Raw genomic sequence first — 16,289 nt, forward strand, 5'->3', positions numbered from 1 at the left:
CCAGATTATTATGCATTCAGAGATCATATTAATCTGGCCACTCAGTGTATATATACATATATATATGTGTGTATATATCTTATATAATAAAGAGGTAATATGCAAACTGACCATCACTCCAACACACAAGATGGCTGCCCCCATGTGACCAAAGATGGCCATACCCATGTGGACACAAGATGGCCACCACAAGATGGCCAGCAGGGAGGACAGTTGGGAGAGACCATGCCTGCAAGGGAGGGCAGTTAGGGGTGACCGGGCCAGCAGGAAAGGGCAGTTGTGGGGGAGCAGGCCTGCAAGGGAGGGCAGTTAGGGGCGACCAGGCTGACAGGGGAGGGCAGTTGGGGGTGACCATGCCGGCAGGGGAGGGCAGTTGGGGGTGACCATGCCAGCAGGGGAGGGTAGTTAGGGGCAATTGGGCCAGCAGGCAGGCGAGTGGCTGAGAGCCAGCAGTCCTGGATTGTGAGAGGGTTGTCCAACTGCCCGTTTAGGCCCGATCCCAGTGGGTGCAGGCTTGGCTGAAGGACACACTGGGCCTCTAGTATATCTATATATGTGTGTGTGTATATATATATGTGTGTGTGTGTGTGTGTGTGTGTGTGTGTGTGTGTATGTATGTATATATATATATATATATATATATATATATATATATATCCCAATTTATGGGTAAACATTCTATATGAAAATTCCAAATATTTATTTATTAAGTGGAATGTTTTAATATTGATACTCTTTTCAGTTATTCATTTATAATTTTAGATGATAAATGATTTGGAAAACATCCAACACACTAATGGAAATTAATAACAGAGTTATCTCTACAAGAATGATTTCATATATAGATAGAGAGAGAGAAAGAGAAAGGAAACAGAATGGGAGAGAAGACTTTGGCATTCCCTAAGCAGGACTGCATTATCTTTATTCCCACATAATCTTGAAAAGCACAAACAGTGGTATTTGCTATTCCAGAAAACCATTTATTTGCAATTACTCACTTCTGAATTTTACCTTCGAAGAGTGTGTAAATGACAGAAATGATGGTGGCACTATAGAGATAACTCAAAAACATACATTTTTTAACATGAAATATATTGGAAAGGAAAGAAGTGAAAATGATTAGGAAATCTGTTTCTGCATCTAAAGCTGTGTGCAAAAGAACACATGTGAAAAAAAGGGCTGTGATTCCCAGTTGTGGTTTAACATCCAGGATTTCATAGGATTATTAAGTGTACCACAGTATCTATTAAGTACTGACCTTTGCCACAGACTTGGCACAAATGGTTCTCTTCAGGAAACAGGCACAGCCAGGGAGCCTCTGGTTTCTGTTAGAGTTATGCAGAACATTGAGCTGATCAAGCCACATGTATGGTAGCTGTCCAAATATAGACTCTGAAAAAAATAATAAATTATTCTTAAAGGGAAAAGTGGGGTGATATTAATTAAGTGGTCTAAAATTTTAATTTTAATTAAACAAACTTTAATGAATTTCCTACAATCCTTTACTTAGAAAACCAGGAAAATCCCACAACAATAAAGGAAACAGAAAACATATCATAGAAAAGATATGTGCTCTGGAAGATAATTTTATATACGGTGACATTTTTTTGGCTTTAAAGTCTTCAATACTTAACTTGGCATCTATCCAGTACTTATTATGTTAAGCACAGTCTGATGAGAGAGATATATAAAATCATGCTATTCTCACAAGTACCATATTATTATTAGTCAGCACTATTAACCACATTTTCATATAAGGAAACTGAAACTCAGAGAGGAAAATACCTTGTCACTAGTCATACACTCTCAGAGGCTTAAACAGGGATATTTGTGATGAACCAGTAATAATTGTGTTGCTTGTTCATCACATGAAACATAGTAGAATGAGATGAATGGTATAAAACTTAGAAAATTGTAGAAAATATTTACAAATATATATGTAAGAAAAGAATATTGCAATTTTCTTGAATGATAGGTAAATAATTTTGCCAAACCCTAAATGTTAAAGAAAGATTTAATTGATATCCAGTTAGTACCTAGGTATCAGAAGAAAGATTAGAGTAATGACGAATAATTAAAAACTAACCAGATCTCTGGAAGAAAAGTGTGTCTTAGTGATTCCTAGGAATAGTTTATTATGAGTGTTATGTGCAACCTATGGAAATGTTGATGGAGAAAACTGGTTCTTAATTGTACCAATAAGCCTACTTACAGAATCGGGAATGTTTAAATGTCTCAATACCTACAGCCAATGCTGTCAACTTCTTAGGAAAAGAAATAATTTGAATGAAAGACCTCCATATATTGGGTAAGTATGCTCCCCAAAAGAAAAGGTAACAAAGAAAGACAAAATTCAATAATAGTTGCTCATAATGATACATCCTCACCCATGTGCTACATCAATTAGGCTAGCTTAATTGAGTCATTTCCCTATAACTCCTGACGATGAAAAGATATTGGCAGTAACTAGGATGATTCATAACTATAATAACACATTTCACAAGCATCCTCAGGAGCCTAAACCACATTTCATAAGATAACAGCTATTAGCCCTGTAAACCAAGAGTCCTTCATAACAGAGAATCCAGATTGTAAAAGGAAAGTGAATTACCCAAGACATAATTGTTTGCAAGTATCAATTCGGTAGTTTTCTGTAGTTCCAACAAGAGTTTTCTACTTTTTCAAACTCAAACCAAAAATCTTTCTATTTTTAGTGTCTTTTTCTAAACTATGCCCTTAAAATGTTCTTCCCACTAGTTTTAAGTTATGATTTTCTATGCATTTCTATGACTTATATGCATTATATGTAATAATGTCCCATACAAATATAAACATACTTGTTTAAATTTAAAATAATTATCATACTCTGTTCAAATATTTGAAAGATTGTGTATTTTAAAACATTTAAAGTCAGAGAAAACTATAATGAGATTTTTTTCATGTTTTTCTGTATCTAGGAAATTTTTATTTAGAGGAATAAAATTGAAATAAAATCCAATTTGGGCATTTTTTAAATTACTTCATGTACATAGCTATTATATGTATATACTAGAGGTCGGGTGCACAAAATTCGTGCATGGGGTGCGGTCCCTAGGCCTGGCCAGCGATCAAAGTGTGAGCGACTGGTGTGGAAGGGCAGGTCCCAGCTGACCTCTGGGCCCTGGGCAGAACCTGAGCCCCCAGGTCCCCGTGCACCCCCCTCCGCCTGAGTCAGGCCCCTGCCTGGCTCCCTCAGTGCCTAGGAGCCAGACGGCGGCCCCACCTGCCGCCACCGCCGCTGGTTGCAGTCTGTGGGATGATCGGCAGGGTGATTGGGCCCTGCTCGCACCCACCTTGGCCTGGCACCGCCTGCTCACCTGCTCCACCATCCCGCCATGGTCCCACTCTCATCAGGGCCCATTGGGGCTGGCAGCACCTCCACTGCCGCCTGCTGCCAGCACTGTGTCATGGACGCCCGCCATGTTCCGTGCGGCCCCCTGGTGGTCAGCACACATAACGAGCGGTTGAACTCCCAGTAGAGGGGACAATTTGCATATTAGGATTTTATTATATAGGATATGTAGTGGAGGCCTAGCACATATCAAAAGAATCAAAGTTAGAAATGAAAAGAACCTGTAGGGAAGCTCATAATAGGAATTAATATCATTACTCAGTTTTCTTTGGTTCTAAATGGATAGGGTAGATTAAAAACAAAACAAAACTGAGTAATGATATTAATTCCTATTATGAGCTTCCCTAGATATACAGGCATATCTTAGAGATATTGTGGGTTTGGTTTCAGACCACTGCAATAAAGCAAATCTCAACAAAGTGAGTATACAAACTGTTTGTATTCTCAGTCCATATAAAAGTTATATTTATAATCAGAAAGGATATATCCACCCCTATGTTCATAGCAGCACAATTTACAATAGCTAAGATTTGGAAATAGCCTAAGTGCCCATCATCAGATGAGTGGATTAAAAAGCTGTGGTACATCTACACCAGGGGTCCTCAAACTTTTTAAACAGGGGGCCAGTTCACTGTCCCTCAGACCGTTGGAGGGCCGGACTATAGTTTAAAAAAAAAACTATGAACAAATTCCTATGCACACTGCACATATCTTATTTTGAAGTAAAAAAACAAAACGGCAAAAACACCCGCATGTGGCCTGCGGGCCGTAGTTTGAGGATGCCTGATCTACACAATGAAATACTACATTCCTGTAAAAAAGGACTCTTATCATTCGCAACAACATGGATGGACATGGAGAACATTATGCTAAGCGAAATAAGCCAGTTGGAGAAAGATAAATATCACATGATCTCATTCATTTGTGGAATATAATGAACAACATAAAATGATTTAAAAAAAAATAGATGCAGAGACAGAGAAGCATTGAACAGACCTCAAAACCTCAGAGGGAAGGCAAGGCAGCGTGGGGGGGGGGGGCGGGCGGTAAGAGAGGAACCAAAGGACTTGCATGCATGCATGCATATAAGTATAATCAATGGACACAAACACTAGGGGCGTGGGAGCATGTGCTGGGGGGTGGGAGTGGCCAGGGAGAGGTCAATGGGGGAAAAAGGAGACATATGTAATACTTTAACAATAAAGAATTTAAAAAATATACACCTTATCATATTATCACTAAAGAATTAGTTGAAAAGCTTCATGCCATATTTCTTGGATTCAAAGATGATATGACTAAAACCATACATTGATTTAACAACAGCATTGTGGGGGATAAAGAAACATGACCACTTATGTGTGCACATTTAATTAAGGTGTTGTTTCACTTCTGACATAATAAAATGTTAACACCCTGGGAAATGAGGCATAGTATTCTTTATATACCAAGCCTAGCTCAGTGCCTGACACAAAGTGGGTACTCAATAAACATTTGTAAAATGAATTAATCTCTGCCCTTGTTCTGTCTCTCTTCCATCCTTCTTTTCTCTTGGGTGTTATCATTCCACTTCTTTTGTCAGGCACACTGATATTTTAAATTTATTTTTATTGATTTTCCACAGAGAGGAAGGGAGAGGGATAGAGAGCTAGAAACATCGATGAGAGAGAAACATCGACCAGCTGCCTCCTGCACACCCCCCACCGGGGATGTGCCCGCAACCAAGGTACATGCCCTTGACCGGAATCGAACCTGGGACCTTTCAGTCCGCAGACCGACGCTCTATCCACTGAGCCAAACCAGGTTTCAGGCACACTGATATTTTAAAGATTTATGTATTTATGATCTGAGGTGGTGAGGGTGGGGAGAGGGGCAGCCCTCATATAGGTGTTTCTCTCCCTCTCCATTCCTTTCTCTCTAAAAAAAAAAAAAAAAAAATCAATAAAAATATTTTTTTAATTTAACAAGTTTATTCCATACCAGCCACATAATGGATACATTGTCTTGGGTCTTTTTTTTATTTTATCTTTATTGTTGAGAGTATTACAGATGTCCCCAATTTTCCCCCCAACCTCCTATTCCACCAGGCTCCCACCCACGTCAGGCCTTCACCAACTATTATCATGTCCATGGGTTATCCACATACGCATATGAGTTCTTTGGATTCTACAGGAGGGACTGTTGGAGAAAGACTCTAATGTGGCCCCCATGATCCCCAACTCCTAATGTTCATCCCTTTGTGTAATTCCCTCTCCTTGAATGCATGCGAGAGCTGTGACTTTCTTATGATCAGTAAAATATGACAAAGATGATGGAAAAAAAGGTATGTTTATATGCTATTGTGGTATATTAAGTGTGTTATAGCATTGTCTAAACAAACAATGTACATATATTAATTAAAAATGTACATATGTTAATTTAAAAATGCTAACCAGCATCTGAACTTTCAACGAGTCATAATCTTTTTGTTATAGCAACCCGGACAAGATTCAGATACCCACCATGTCACAAGATGAGGGAGGCAGAGAAGCTGTGGAACAATTTATCATAATACAAAAAGTGATATATAAAATTGTGATTAAGCAGATCCAGAGACCACAAGTAAATTGCAAAAAGAGCAGGCCAGGACCTCCCATATCCCTTACCACTCTTTCACTAATGCCTTTCACTCAGCTCACATTGCATGGCCCTAAGGGGGCTTCTCTGAGATGAGCTGAGAGGAAAACAAAAAAGCCCAATATTAGTTTAAAGATGGGTCAGTTTTGTTTGAGCTACTGCTCGACTACTTCATTCAGGAATACCCTGAAAAATCACAGTGGGAGGAAATCCTTCCGAAAGGCTGTTTTGGACAGTGATTCAGGTCATCCACTCTGTGTAGAAAAAGTGGCCACAGGTATACTCAGATCCTTGGGCAGTGGTAAATGCCTTATATGGTTGATCAAGAGCCTGAAATGAACAATATCGCAAATTATAGAAGTATGTGGATGGAACTAGGAGAATGGGTAGAAAGTGAGAGAATGTTTCCATGAGTAACTACCCTGTAATGAAAAGTCACTAAACCAGCAAATTCCAGGATGAATCCACCTGCCCTATCCACTTTCCTCCACTCCACTGCTCTGAGAGAACTTTCTCAATAAATCACATTAATAGGGATCTCCATCTCACATTCTGAATCCAGTGAACCTGACCTATGACAGTGGAGATAAAACTATCCTGCCACCAAATAAAAACAAAAATCTAGTCCTCTTGGACTGAAATTTGAATGATAAAAAATTATCTGAGAATTCTGAACTATAGGCCTTCCATCATATGGATTTAAAATTTAAATACATGTTACCTTTGTGATCCAGAAAAATCACATGAAAACCCCCTAACTAAAGTTCAAAATTTAACTTTATGTGATCCAGATTAGTTATGTACTCCTATGTAACTCTGTCCTTTCAAAACCAAATTCTCTCTGAAGGGTTAAATGCTCAGTCCAGGTCTAATATTTTTCCCACACTTAAAACCTGATGATTATGAGTTCATGATCCACAATAACAAAACACATATAAAGAAAACAAAAAAAACTATCATGCATGGGAGACAGCAGAATCAATTAGCAGCATAATTACACACTCCAGGATACATATTTTAATTATCTGATGTATAATATGCAGTAATACTATTTAAAATATTTATAGGCATATAGGGAAAATTTACAAGACTATAAAAAATAACAAATATTTTAAAAAGTATTTTTAAACCTAACCCAAATAGTACTTCTAATTATCGCCATCTAATAAATCCATCTCCATCCTTGCAATTAAAATCTCAATGGATGTGAAATTTATACGAAATACAAAGATCCGGAATAGCTAACTCAATACTGAAGAAGAATAAAGTCAGAGGATGGACATGACCTAACTTTAAGCCTTACTATAAAGTTACAGTCACAGTGTGGTATTGGTGATAGAACAGACAAATATGTCAATGGAACAGTGTACAGAGCCCCTAAAAAGATCTGCAAAAATAGTCAAAAAATCTTTGACAAAGAAACATGGCAATCCAATGGTAAAAGGACAGCCTTTTTCCACAAATGGTGCTGGAACAACTGGACATTCGCATGTATGTATATGCATACATGCATAACTCATGGACTCAGGCAATAGTGTGGTAGAGGCCTGGGGGGTGGGGACAGGTGCAGGGTGGAAGGGTGGAGGGGTTCAATGGGGAAAAAGGGGAATATCTGTAATACTTTCAACAATAAAGATACATTAAAAGAAAGAAATACCTAAAAATGTTAAAAGACTTTATAATCATTATATGAACTTACTGTTTTAATATAGTTTCAAATAATATGGAAAATAAAATGGATTATCACAGTAATCTTGAAGTGCAATAAAATTTAAGAAGAATTTCTGTAGAGAAATTTAACAATCAAATGCAACCAAATTTGATAAATGACTAACACAACAGATAAGGCTTTTATATTGAATGTATCAATATCTAAAAATACAGTATATGTTGGCTTTGCAGCTTATCCTGTCTAGTAAATTCTAATTTAAAAAAAAACACACAAATATATACACATGACCAAGGGGAGCATGAACTTAGCACAGAGAGTGGGATGTGAGAAATGAGTGTGCAAAGTTTTGTATAAAAGTGAAAGACTCTAAAATAGGACATAAGGCATTACAAATTTATAGGCAATTTGAAATGTAAGAGGATTTTATTTAGGGCTTTGATACCAGCAGATCCCTTGAGGAAAATAATCATTATAAGAAAGAAATAAAAATAAATATAAAACTAAATTATAAATCCACATTTTTCCATATTAAAAGGGAATTCGAATGTTATGCTAGGATTATAGACGTCTTCATATTTTACATTGGTTTTGTAAAGTAAAATATAGTTAAGGAGGAAAATGCAGAGAGATGCAGCCTGCTCTGTGATTCAAAAATATGAGTTCTGGGTAGGCAAGAAACACAAATCCAGTAATTGCAAGTAACTCGATAATTCCTAGTTTGTGGAGATTTAACTAAAGAAACAATATTTATAACTACTGGAAAATTTTAAAAAATGACTGAGCTGTTACTGTTCATGGTCTTCAGAAACATTACAGCAAAGTCAACAAATGTAAACAAAAAGAAAACAAATAGATTCTGAAAGTGAACATCTGACTGGGAGTGAAATGAATGGCAGGTAAAACAATACAGGCTCTTTATCAAATCACTTATACAACAGGAGTGGGGAAAGAGAGCCTGGACCTTAAAGGGAAAGATTTTTTTTTTTTTTTAAAATATATTTTATTGATTTTTTTAATATATTTATTGATTTTTTTAATTGCTCCACATTCAATGTTTATTATACAAGACTGTCCAAAAATTAAAATCTCATATTTTATGTGCTTAAATCTTAACCAACAATCTTTTAGATTTGCCACTGGGAATATTCTTTTTTTTTTTTGGAAGATTTATTTTTTTTAATTTCTTTATTGATTAAGGTATCACATATTTGTCCTCATCCCCCCATTCCCATCCCACACCCCTCCCCACACATGCCCCCACCCCCCTGTTGTCCTTAACCGCTGGTTAGGCTCATATGCTTGCACACAAGTCCTTTGGTTGATCTCTCCCCTTTACCCCCACTCTCCCCTACCCTCCCTCTGAGGCCCGACAGTCTGATCCATGCCTCCTTGTTTCTGGGTCTGTTCTTGTTCATCAGTCTATGTTGTTCATTATTTCCCCTAGATGAGTGAGATCATGTGCTATTAGAAATACAAGAGAGTCAGAAACATCGATGAGAGAGAATCATCGATCAGCTGCCTCCTGCACACCATCCACCGGGGATGTGCCCGCAACCAAGGCACATGCCCTTGACCGGATTCGAACCTGGGACCCTTCAGTCCGCAGGCCGACGCTCTATTCACTGAGCCAAACCGGTTAGGGCAAAGAGAAAGATTTCTTAATCAATACATTATTTTAATCAAGTACATCAATTGATCTAATATAAATACTAAAGACAAAAATCTATATGTAATATATGTATGCACACATATCTGGACTTAACTAAACAGGAAGGTAGATCTGGTAGAGAAATCTTGAAATTAAGGAGTTGTTCTGGTCAAGTAAAGGTTGCCAATAAATGATTATGTTATAAATTTGCAGCGAGGGAGCACTCAGAAGGGCAGAATATAATATTTGTAAAATGCCTATCGTTTTAAATGTTTAAATAAAGATGCTGTGAGCTTAGGCTAAAACTAATAAAATACTTTCTAAAAGTATACATGTAAAAAGACATGAAATAGACAATGAAATGTCAACTCACAATATTCTTCTATACCTTCCTTTGTGCAATCATAAAAGCATTTACATTTATTTTTTCTAAGTGGAGATGGTGAGTAGGAGGAGAAGTTTCATAGTGTAGAAAAGTAGTAAATAAATATGCCTTATGTTTAGAGGGGTAGAACATCGTGGGCTGACCAGGAGTCCTGTCCAAAAAGGACAGGAGGTACGAAGGACAGCCGGATACAAGTGTCCATCAATGAAAATACCTCCTTTGTTAGCCACAGAAACAAGATTCTAAGAACAGTCAAGAAAAGGCCTCCTTGTGCCTGGTATACATCAAGAGGCCACCTAAAGGCCTCAGTCCTGCAAAGGAATAAATGTTTGGGGGGAAAAAGGAAAAGAAATACTAAGCCTCAGTGAGCTGACTTGGAGAAGAAATCAGTGGGGAAAAAAAGTGACTGGATGAACACCATAATAACTTATGATCATAGGAACCATTTCCTGTTTTAGAAGAGAGCCTTATTTCTAATTTCTAATCAGTAATGGTTCTTGCCATCAGCAAGAGTTCAGGCAGTGGATTCACCAAAAGCAAACACTTCCAAAGGAAGAACAGAGACTGGATGAGAGAGGAACGACAGGGAAGACATTATGAACTGGGATTGCTTTTTTGTTCATGTTGTTAGAGTTTACTGGATCACTGGTTAGTGGTTTTATCTTTGGGGTATATTGATGTCATTCTGGATATCTGAATGCCAACACTGGAGCATTAACCTTTTAAAAATAAATGACTAAGGTGTCCCAATGAACCTAAGTGAAATTGGAAAGCAAAGTTAATCTTGGAACTCATTTATAAAGCAAAGGTAAAACAGCATCTGGCACATACATGACAATCATGCAGGTCACAATATGCAAACAAGAGATGGTTGTTTTAAATTTTATGGGAAATGGAAAAATGCATCTTTTAAATAGTGAAAATGAAAAGAATTATTAATTTATTGTGTATGAGTGCGCGCGTGCAAATACACACACACACACACACACACACACACACACACACCCCTCTCCCCAAATTTAAAATGTGCTTCCATTAATTATATGTAGAGTGTTACTGATTTCTTCATTTAAAGGAATGAAGTTGATTGTCTTTTAAGACTTTTTTTTCAAAGTTTTAGCTGTATTTTAATTTATTTTAGTTTCTCCAACATCAATTTGCCATGGGTTCTCAGTGCAGCTGAGAGGAAGTATATACACTGAGTGTATTTTCATTTCAGACTTATCATGCATTACATTTTCAAAATAAATGTAAACTACTCATTTAATCAACTAATTCAAAACATATACAAACTAAAATATATTTAAGAAAAGACTGGGTTGGAAATTTATTCAAAGAGAAAATTTTTGCAATTTGAGAGAAAAATCCTTGATATTCAAAATATGGATATGCTAAAATTAGACATATGTAAGATATTTTCATTTTCTAATGTCAAAGGCCCAAAGTGCAGAAAACAAAATGAATGCATTAAACTTTGGCAGCCTCAGCAAACCAGCAGTAATAAATTAAAGTAAAAGCAAGACTAAAATGTAAAAATGTCCTCAATGTTTATAGAAGTCATTATACAACATAAATTGCTATAAACTCTGCTGAAATTTTGAAAAATAGTGACTTGATTATTGGGTAAATATTGATGTTCAGTAAATTACTTTTTGACAAATTGGTCATTTGGCAAATTGGCTTTCTGAGGATTAAAATTTTTCTTTCCCAAAAAAATAATGTCATGTTGCCACTTTCTCTCACCATGCTAGTCACACTAAAGCATGTCCCTTCAACACATTATGCTTCTTTCATAAAATGAGTCTTTTTGGATAGTGTTTCATTTGGCTAAGCACTTGTACTCCTCTGCCTAATGAAATCCTATATATCAGCGATATGTCAGCTGCAGAAAACATCTCCTTAAGCTCAGAATAGATAATACAAACATAGACCTAATCTGCAGTATTTCCACTTGCTGTATTGCTCTTGCTCTTCTGTCATTTATTTATAATACCTGTTCTTGGTGACAAATTAACCTTAAGACATTGTACATTATATCATGGTCTCAGGGAATCCAGCAGACCATGTCTTGCTACCTGTGATTCGTTATATGGACACAACAACAACCAAACTGTCTGTACAGTCCTATTCACCAATGCTTGGATGTAGGATCAACATCAAGTCCTATAAAGTTTCTAAAAGCATACTCACAATTTCTGTTCACATCTCAGTATGGATCATTAGCCAACAGTTTGCAAACAATCTCTAGTTAACAGACTACCCTTTCAGTTGCCATTATGTAAAGGTATATTATAAAAGTAATCATTAGAACAAAATATTTGGAGAAATATAAAAGAGTCCACAGACAAAAATATATTCCTTAGAGTGAACGACTAAAAAAGAAGCAATAGACTCATAAAGAATTACATAAAATATGTATCTGGGACTAGAAATACTTATATAAGTACAAATAGAAAAAAAACGCATCCTTTCTAATAATAGACAAATATGCAAATTGACCATACCTCCGACACACCCACAGGCCACGCCCACAAGCCACGCCCACCATCCAATCAGAGCGAGTATGCAAATTAACCCAAACCAAGATGGCTACAGCCACAGAGAGCAAGGTTTCCTAGGTAACAGAGGAAGCCAAGCTTTCTGCTAGCCTTTGCAGGCCTAAGCCTCCACTCAAGCTACAAAGTTTCAATTATAGAAGGTAAACAAATTCAAACAAATGGCAGCAGAATGGAGCTTGAGAGAGCAGGCCAGGGTTGCCACCGGCAACAGGGGAAGCAAAGCTTTCTGTACACCCTGGCTGGGCCCACCCGCTTAAGGCAACAAAGTTTCAATTATAACCCCAACACAAATGGCTTCGGGCCTCGGAGGGAGCCCCAGGCTTGGCTCTGCTCCAGGCTACAAAGTTTCAATTGTAGAAGGAAAATAAATTCCAGATACCAGAGCCTCCGCTTACATTGCCAGGGGGCGTGGCCTACCTGCAAACCACCACAGGCCCCTCGCTCAGGCCGCCCCACACCCCAAGGGAACCCCCACCTGATCCGGGACGCCCTTCAGGGCAAACCAGCTGGCCCCCACCCCTGTACCAGGCCTCTATCCTATCTAACAAAAGAGTACTATGCAGATTGATCATCACTGTAACACACAATATAGCTGCCCCATGTGGTCAAAGATCCTGCCCCCATGTGGACACAAGATGGCCACCACAAGATGGCCAGCAGGAGAGGGCAGTTGGGAGGCACCTGGCCTGCAAGGGAGAGCAGTTGAGAAGGACCAGGCCTGCAAGGGAGGGCAGTTGGAGGTGATCAACCCTGCAGGAGAGGGCAGTTAGGGGTAACCAGGCCAGCATAGGAAGGAAGTTGGGGGCAAACAGGCTGGCAGCGGAGGGGTTAGGGAGTGATCAGGCTGGCAGGCAGAAGCGGTTAGGGGAAATCAGGAAGGCAGGCAGGCAAGCAGTTGGGAGCCAGCAGTCCTGGATTGTGAGAGGGATGTCCGACTGCCCGTTTAGGCCCGATCCCAGGGATCGGGCCTAAACGGGCAGTCGGACATCCCTTGAGGGGTCCCATATTGGAGAGGGTACAGGCTGGGCTGAGGGACAACCCCCCTCCGTGCACGAATTTCATGCACCGGGTCTCTAGTCCCTAAATAAAAGATTCTCAGAGTTATCACAAAGTACTTATAAACATAGATGCAAAAATGATAAAAATAAAAACACAGCAGAGATAATTATTAAAAACAAGGCATGTGATTTCATCATTCTTTTTGGGAGAAAAACTGAATTTAAAGAAAAGGAGCATTTAAAAGAGACCAAAAAAGGCAGTTTTTATTGCTTAAAAGTACCACAAATAGTGAGCCCTAGAATTTAAAAATATCTATGCACCACCCCGGCTTGTGTGGCTCAGTGGTTGAGCATCAACTTATAAACCAGGAGGTCACAGTTCGATTCCCAGTCAGGGGATATGCCCTGGTTGCAGGCTGGATCCCCAGTGTGGACGTGCAGGAGGCAGCCGATCAGTGATTCTTTCTCATCATTCTATTTCTCCCTCTCCTTTCCTCTCTGAAATTAATAAAAATATATTAAAAAGATCTATGAACCAAATAACATAGCATCAATATTCTTCAGAAGTACATTAGTAAATAAAAGAAGAAATAATTAAAATGTAGTATTTTTTCAGCATGTGACAGATTATATGAAAAAAAATTAAGCAATTATGTAAAGGCCTAACCAGCATATTAAATAAATTAAATTTGAAGACAAAGATAATACCTTCTTTTCAGCTTCCCCGAGATCAGTTGTAAAAAATGGCTATATATTAAGCCCCATGAAACTTTTCATAAATTTCAAAATAAAAGTAATACAAACAATATCCTTCTAACATAATGCAACTAAAGCAAAAATTAATAATACCCAGACCTGAACTAACATATAAGACATTTTCTAAAGTCTCTGTTAACATTCTTAAGCCAGAAAAGGAAATATATGTGTGTATATATATATATATATATATATATATATATATATATATAACAAAAAACAGGACATGATAAAGATCACTATTACTTACAATGTTATTATTGGATTTATTTGATAAGTCAAGGGAATCAATATTATTATTATCACTACACTTATATGACTAAAAAACTGTCTAAAAAGACACCAAAAAGATGAAATATCTCAGAATAAATAAGAATTTTGTTTTATTTAAAAATACCTATTATAAAAACTTTTAAAGCATTTCTTGAACATAAATGCAAATTTAAAAATGAAAGGCATACTTTATTCTTGGACAGAAACAGTTAAAATCAGAAAACTGTCAATGCTTTCCAAGCTAATCAATAAATAGAACACAATACACCCAACTATCAATATATATTATATCTGCATTAATGTCTATATCTATCTATGATTTTTAACTATGTTTTTTTTAACTACATGAATCCATTTAAAGGGCAGGGGGGGATTAATGGTAATAGGAAAATAAAATAAAAAGTAGTTCTGGAAAATATACATATAAGAAGAGCCAAGAAAACCTGAAAAGGCAATAAGGGGTCTAGCTTTCCCAGATATTAAATATTATTCAGCAAGAATGATTCAGTGTGGTATTAACTCAATCAAGAACTGATATTTCAAAAGAATAAAACAGAAATCCAGAGATAGCACAAAATACATCAGGAAATTTAGAGTATGACAAAGTTGGCACTTCAAATTTCTATTAAAATTAATTATTTTGCAAATAGTAATTGTACTATGACTATCTGGGGGGAAATGGATTCCTATGTCATACTTTATTACAAGCTGAATTTCAAATTATTAAATAACCCAAACCCCAAGCATAAGCCACAAAGGTTAGAAAATTTAGTGTATAAAAAAAATTATGTGACTGCAAAAAAAAATACAGTAAGCAAAGTCAAAAAGCACATGACACTCTTGGAAAAATATGTACATATTAGTATAGTGTCTGTGGAGACTCAGTAAATTACCTCAGTATATAATATTTCCACCAATTCAATAAGAAATAAAGACTAACAGCCTAATGAAACATGGGAAAAGTATAAGAAGGGAGTTCACAGAAATGGAAAACCAGTTGGCCTACTTGAAAAGATATGTGAAAAGATATTCAATCTCAGTCATTAAAAAAATACAAATTAAAGCCACAATGAGGCAACATTTTTTAAAAATCAATTAGGTCGGAAAGAAAGCAAATTTCTGTAGATTATGATATAAAGGCTGTGAAGGAAGAAGCATCATTATACTTTGCTGGTAGAAATACAAACTTGTACAACTGTGGAGAGCAGTTTGATATCATCTATAAAAACTGAATTTGTGTACGCCTTTGTTCCAGCAATTCAATTTCTAGGAGTAAATCCTAACATATTTTCTGTTATGCATTTTAAAGTATGCACTGTAGCCTTGTGTATAGTAATAAAATATCGGAAATAAAATTTTCTCTCAAAGGAAACTGAATAAATTATTTATGGTACTCCTATACCATAAAAATATTAAGCAGCTCTATACATGCTAAAATGGAATCATCTCCAAAATAACTTTATTTTTTTATTGAATTTATTGGTGTGACATTAGTTAATTGGGCTGACATGAGTAAATAAAAGGGAAGCCAGGTTTGGGGACTGGGTGAAAAGGTGAAGGGATGAAGAAGAAGAAAAGAAAAAACAGAACATAAACACAGACAACAGTATAGTGATTGCCAGAGGGACAGAGGGGTGGGGAAGGTGGAGGAGGGCAAAGGGGGAACAGATGATAGCAGAAAGAGACTTTACCGTGGGTGGTGAGCACACAGTGCAGTATGTAGATGATATGTTATAGAGTGTAACATCATAGAGAGCCCAGAAATAAACCCACACTTGTATGGTCATTTAATATTTGACAAAGTAGGCAAGAACATATAGTGGAGTAAAGGCAGTCTATTCAATACATGGTGTTGGGAAAATTGGACAGATACATGCAAAAATATGAAACCAAACCACCTTCTTACACCGTACAGAAGAATAAACTCAAAATGGATTAAACACTTAGATATGTCATGATATCATAAAAACCCTAGAACAAAACATAGGCAGTAAA

At 37.1% G+C, this 16,289-nt stretch overlaps 1 long non-coding RNA gene across 1 annotated transcript in view; it reads right to left on the reverse strand.

Moving 5' to 3' along the window:
- The window catches only part of LOC129148853 (uncharacterized), a 170,353-nt gene that overhangs the window by 82,590 nt on the left and 71,474 nt on the right, over positions 1-16,289 (reverse strand). The window contains exon 2 of the long non-coding RNA XR_008555843.1: positions 1,259-1,392. This is a non-coding gene — a long non-coding RNA (uncharacterized LOC129148853). The remainder of the gene's footprint in view (positions 1-1,258; positions 1,393-16,289) is intronic.

This window comes from Eptesicus fuscus, chromosome 4, assembly GCF_027574615.1.
Source record: "Eptesicus fuscus isolate TK198812 chromosome 4, DD_ASM_mEF_20220401, whole genome shotgun sequence".
NCBI classification, from domain to species: Eukaryota; Metazoa; Chordata; class Mammalia; order Chiroptera; family Vespertilionidae; genus Eptesicus; species Eptesicus fuscus.